The sequence below is a fragment of the Mycetomoellerius zeteki genome, unplaced genomic scaffold (assembly GCF_001594055.1).
Source record: "Mycetomoellerius zeteki isolate Tzet28-1 unplaced genomic scaffold, Tzet1.0 scaffold47, whole genome shotgun sequence".
Classification (NCBI taxonomy): Eukaryota; Metazoa; Arthropoda; class Insecta; order Hymenoptera; family Formicidae; genus Mycetomoellerius; species Mycetomoellerius zeteki.
In genome coordinates this window covers 671769-678306 of record NW_017257468.1, presented here as the reverse complement: position 1 = coordinate 678306, position 6538 = coordinate 671769, and positions in this window count along the sequence as shown.

Here is a 6538-nt window from a genome sequence, read left to right as displayed (position 1 = left end):
GAAAGAGACAGGTAAAGTGCGAGCGAGATAAAGGAGACTTCGCTCGAGGGCTTCGGCCATCGATCGCTCTCCGAAAGGGAACAGAGAGGGAGCGAATAAAGCGCGCGAGTGAGAACGAGAGCGAATAAGGTGCGCACGAGAAATTCGAGACGCTCGGTGTCGAAATGCTATCCGGCATGCAAGAAAGGACAATCCTCATTAGGGAGAGTCTGCGGCGCTGATCGGCTCGGCCTCTGGCGTGGCAGCCGCGTCCAACACACGCGAGCGATTTCCACGCGAGTTCCGGCATGCCGAACGATGTGCGGAACGCCGCAAATAGGCAAGCGGTACCGATAAGGAGGCCGTCGATCGCAAGCCATTCGATCGGCTCTTTTGCTATTCCGCTTCGCACGCGTCGTTTGGTTTCCGTTTTGCCACGTCCTGTTGGTTAACTCTGCGACTAACAATAAATTAAAGCGGACACGCGTGCAGTCCGCGCTCGACGAGTCCATCCGGCGCGGCGCGTAAGCGGCGCCGACGGCCTCGCGCGATATCTATTCTTATCTCGGGTATGTACTCATCCACGCGAGTGTTATCGCGATCGTCGCTGGCAGATGAGTTAAGAGTAGACGGCTTCTACGCTTCTCGGCGTTGCGGCACTCGGTCTCAATTCGAGCCACATCCGAGACGTCGGCTCGCGTTCGTCGCAGTGATATCGAAACCTCGAGAGATATCATCGAATATCTTCGATGATACACAAGTATAACTTCATCTATTGCGAAAGATTAAATTTCCGTCCTCGCCAAATATTTATAATTTTCTTAAAAGCGAAAGGCTCGGGAACTCCGAGAATCGTAACTCCGCGAATTATGAAAGTTTGTACAAGAAAATACATTTATTGCTGATACCAGAAAGTGAGTAATCCCGAAACGAAAGAGGAAGAGGGGCACGGAGGTGAAAAATTTCAATTTTCCTAAAGCTGTGGGAAAAATCGGTGAACGCGACGCGCGTCAGAAAGACGGAGAACCCCAGCAGCTTCTGAATCTGGCAGCTCGTAAACACGAGCTTTATGCGCGCGCTTCCACCTTCTTCCGGAGTATTTATTTCAGCGGTCTCTCACGCGGTGGTATCTTCGCGTCGTTCTCCGCATGCCTCCGGCGACGACGGCGGTGGCTTCCACAACGCAAAAAGCCACAACGATGGATATAAGGTCGCGCACCAGTGCTGTTAAAGCGGTCCACGATGCATTGGGGAGGGGGGAGAAAGAGAGAGAGAGAGAGAGAGAGAGAGAGAGAGAGAGAGAGAGAGAGAGAAGAGGTGGGGGTTACGCTCGAAAGTAAGGATAATGACAGGAGAGGCGCGGGCGGGAGCGCCATTTACAGACACTAGCCCCAATTATGTATATATAGGTATATAACGTACATCTGTATGCGCGCTTGGCTCGTACATAGCCGCTGAACGACGCATCCGCGTTTCGACACGAGCATGCCAAGGCAGCGAGCCAGCCAGGCGACCGACCGACCGACCGACCAGGCAGCAGCCAACCATCCAGTCGACCGGGTCATTATGACTGCCAGGCTAACGCCAACTGGCTATGCATCATTAATGGTCCTCGTGCCACTGCCGGCCGCGGCTCCCACGATACACGGCCGCGTATATATTCGACGTCGCCGCGGTCTGCGACGCGCATTTTCATAATTTTCCACTGGGTGTCCGCGAAACGCGCGCATCAATCTCGACGTTATTCGTCTCGTGACATGGAGAAATTTACGATATTTCGATACACGCAAAAGCAGTTGATTCGCTCATGGATCCAATTCGAACTTCTTCGAATTCGAAGTTAATCTTTTTGGTGTGATATATACCGTTGCGTTCATGGAAAGAACGATTCTGCTAAAATTTTGTTGAATTACAGATCTGAAAATAATTTTGTTGGATCATCAAAATAATTTTATTGGAAGCTCAAACTGGTTGCTAGAATATCAAAATGTTTTGCGTTGTTCATTTTTCCAACATAATTATTTTGTTTGGTCCAATAGAATTATTTTCAGGTCTGTATCTATCTAAATTTTTTTATATTTCAGCAAATCACTCTTATCGTGTAGTATAGTTTAAATAAATTATAATTGAGGGGATTGGCGGAATAAAGGCACAATTCTACTTAGGCCCTTTTTCCGGAGATTAGCGCAAATATAAACAAGGAATTGATGTTGCTTACATTAGTTAAATATGAACGTGTTTCGATTGTTCTGTGGTGGTGAAAATGATATAATCTATGGAAAAAGGGCATAAATGATTTAAAACTGTTAATGAGATTTTTATCAGAGACTAAACGAAAATGGTACGACAATAATATGTTTTCATTACAACATATTTATGTTAAATTATATAGTTCGCTCGTTTTATGCAAAGCAAATTAAATAATATAAAAGGTCAATAATCGAGCAACAAAGGAACTTACAATTAATTAAATTTCTTTGTATTTATTAAATAATACTAAATGTGAACGTTTCGGACCACGGATCCTTCTTCAGCACATATGACATTTCTCTTAGTGTTGTACATACAGCTTCATGGTTTGAGATTCTGTGTCTTATGCGAAATTCAATCCAATGTTTGTCGATTGATTAAAAGTTCTTCATAGTCAAGTAAAATTAGTTATTAGGAATAAAATATAAGAGGCAGGAACTCTTTTTAAGCATCTTACATGGTTAAACGCATGTCAAAAACAAATTTGATTAATTGTAAGTTCCTTTGCTGCTCGATTATTGATCTTTTATATTACTTAATATTTATGTTAAAAAATCTTATGAAAATTCAGCAGGTAATGATTGAACATTATTTCAATTTATTTTGTACAAGTAAAAGTAAAATGAATTTCATATTCATTTTGTATTTCTTGTAGAAGAATGTGAAAATAATAAAACATTTCTGTAGTTCATAATCTTTTCTTTCTGTCGATTCTTACAATATTATGATCAATATTCGGAAAAAGGAACTAAGTGCATTTTTTAAATTGTAAATAACTTTTTAAATATTGATCATAATAGAGAAATATTATAACATATAACTTCTCAAAGACATTATATAAATATACATTTAATACTGTTCCCATTTATAATATAATAAAAAAGTAACAAGTTATTTTATTTTTTATCAAAACCAAGATTTGTAATTAAGCCTTTATTCCGCCCATCCTCTCAATTATACACTATACATAAATCTTTATTCAAGTTCTGTGACATTTTTTTTAATAAAAAAATGAGCTATCAATGTATCGTTTTTGCACAAAAACATTAAGATCTTCAAAGTCAATTTCCTATCATTTCCTATCATTTCCTCAAAAGTTCAAACTTTAACTTGTATCACTTTTCTGTCGCGGTGATATTTTATTTTAATAAAATGTATATTCACGTAGTTTATTGCAACTCCGTCTACTTAATCCATTTGATTAATTTATCTGGTCACAGGACAAATTAAGGACGCGCGTGCAACTCCCCGAGGAAATCTCTGGCGGCGCCAATGCGCGCGACGTCGTCGCTCAGCGCGTACCCGACGCGTCCGATACTTATTGCAAGTTATTAAGCGCGCTCGCGCTGCGGATATACGCACAGCACGTCCGTTTGGAGCTGCCGCGTCGCGCATCGACGACACGTCTCGGCTTTACGGCGGGAGATATCGCGACGAGGTGGCGCGGTGCGCCGAGGGAAACCAATCGTAACCTGGATGTTTACGATGCGTGCGATTGCCATCGTCAGGCACGAACGATCGGGCCTCGCGCGAATGCCCGATTTAATTGTAAGTAACGGTAGTCGGCCTCTCTCCGACAACGGCGACGGGCGACGTGGAATCCGCACCCAGGTGAAACGAGAAAACGAAGATACACGCGGCCACCGTCGTCATTCGTTTATTTGCCGAACTCAATTTTCATTTTATCGCGGCTTTTACTTGACTCCAATAACTTCGCACTGTGTATATGCCGAAAGACATTCACATACCTCTTGCCGTGTATTGTAAAAAATCTGGTAGTAATAATCAAGCCTAGATGATAATTATTAAGGCTTTGATAAAATAATTTCCAATCAAATGTTTGGTTAATATAACTGAAACTAATTAATTCAATACTAATTTTGATTCCTATTTTTCTAAATATTATAAAATGGGTTAACTTTGGTCTATATTTTGATAATGCCTTGACAACATGTCGAAATCGGGACATAAAGCAGAGTCTACAATAAGATTATAAAGTGTAAAACTGAAGTCTTAATTTGTAAAAAATTGATCAATTACAGTCGATTATTCTTCTCGAATTTGATTGTGATTAGATATTTTTTAAACAAGGCTTAAGTTTCATGCCTTAAAATTTCATTGTAGATGTTTCGTTTAAATCGCCTTAAAAACGTCTTAAAAATATTGAGACGTCTTATATCTTGATTTGAACATGCGTGCTGTCTAAGCATTCTTTTTTTAATTTGAATGAAAGTTATTCCGATTAGGACAAAATTTAAGGTATTATTACATTTTAAGGTATTATCTTACTTATCTAATTACACTGTTCAACACTTAAATTCTTTCCGACGATGCTTAGATATACCATAGATTTTATTTAGAAACAAGGTTTTGTTTTACTGTAAAAAATTGGTCAAAACTCCATTTTTGACCCATTTCATCTCAATTTACTCAAAATCCTGACGTGCTATGCGAATTCTATACCAATGCAATGGCATCATGTTCAACACGAAAAAATCTTTGGGATCTATGACGATGGTACTTTGGAGAAAAAAAAGATGACTTTCTGTCAAACAGTATTATTATCAAATGATTAGTTACTATTAATATATTTGAGAATATTTATTAAACATTGCTCCAATATGCGAAACAAAATACATTTCGCATAGTTATTATCAGACTTTTTTTAGTGCATAACTGATTATATTTTTTTTATTTAGTACATACGCTAAGAGAAAAATTTTTGGTATTTCTAACTATAATTACATGTTACTGTAATTATTGTTGCCATAATGTTAATAAAATATTATTACCACAAAGATGGTTGCAATTAATAATTTAACTATACAGTTATTTTCGGACGTCAATTATATATATTTATTGATAGAACCGTACACACATATAATTATTATTTTCAACGTCACTACTGTAATAATCATAATCAAAGTAACATGTAATTATACTTACAACCCCCAAAAATTTTTCTCCCAATACAAGAGAAAGACATGAACTTTTTAATTTCAGATACACGTGCTTTCGTAACCAAAAGTACTGCAAAAGAAAAATCTAGGGTCCGCCTTTATCGCTCACATCATAAATCGCGAAGTCATTGCGGAGTTATCGGCAATTCTTGACGGGTCTGCGTTCCCGATACATAACGCATGCTTAGCAACGTGCGACTATATAGTCTCGGTGCATACACAATGAGTATACGACGGCAGACGATTATTTTTACCCCGACTAGCGTGCTGACTACTTAGTGCAGGGTAGACGACTAAAAGTGCCATTAATAAATAGTGGAAACAATACGGTTCGCTATAGCCGTTGTTAACGGCCGCGGGGTTAAACGTGTTTTGCACTTGTAACGAGATCGACACTGAATACACGCTATTTAGCCATCGTTGAATCACTGCGCGTACACGCTGCAAGGTCTAGTGCAGTCTGATGCAGCCTAATGCAGTCCGATGTATGTATGTATGTGTATATGTGTAGCGTGTATGTGGCGGCGCGATAGTTACGCAAATTAACTCCTCGATTAAGCATACCGCTGGGAAGCGCGCGACTTCCCAGATCGATCGATCGCCCGCTTGACGTTGCGTAACGACACTCGGCTGCGCTCTCGGCCTCCTTCTCTCCTCCCGTCGTCGATCGTCAGGAACGGAGGATCCGATGGATTTACGGGAGAATTCCGTCATCAGCCACGCCGTCGATTCCGTGCTGCGAATCATGTCGGTAAGCATCTCGCTACATAGCGAGAATGCTGCGCTATCGAGACACGTTACGTCGGGGAATATCGTTGAATATAGGAAGAGAAAGCGAATTTCTCACACGGCGTCAAAAGCGTCCTCGAGATTCGAGAGATTTCCTCGACGATCGCGCGGCTGCTATTTACTGATCTGTCCGACCTGGCTATTTTCTGACTAATTATTGACCAGAAAATAATGATCAGAATATTCCGAGTTTTACTGGCCAGAAATAACTAGTTCCATCATTTATTAATCTGATTGACCTGTCTAGTTCTTGGCTAGTTATTGACCAGAAAATAATGACCAGAATATTTCGAGTCTTACTGGTCAAAAACTATGCTATCTTTTATGGGCTTTCTACAATAAGTTATTACCTAAGCTTTAAGTCTTAAGTCATAAGGAATTGACCAATCATAATCGATTATTCTTCTCACATTCGACTGAGATTGGTCAATTTTTTCCGTTTAAGACTTAAAGCTTTGGTAAAGGCTTGTAAGAAAGCTTATTACTGATCCACCTGGCTAATTTCTGGCTACTTGCTGACCAGCTTTAATATTTAATCAAGATTTCTAGCCGGTTACTGT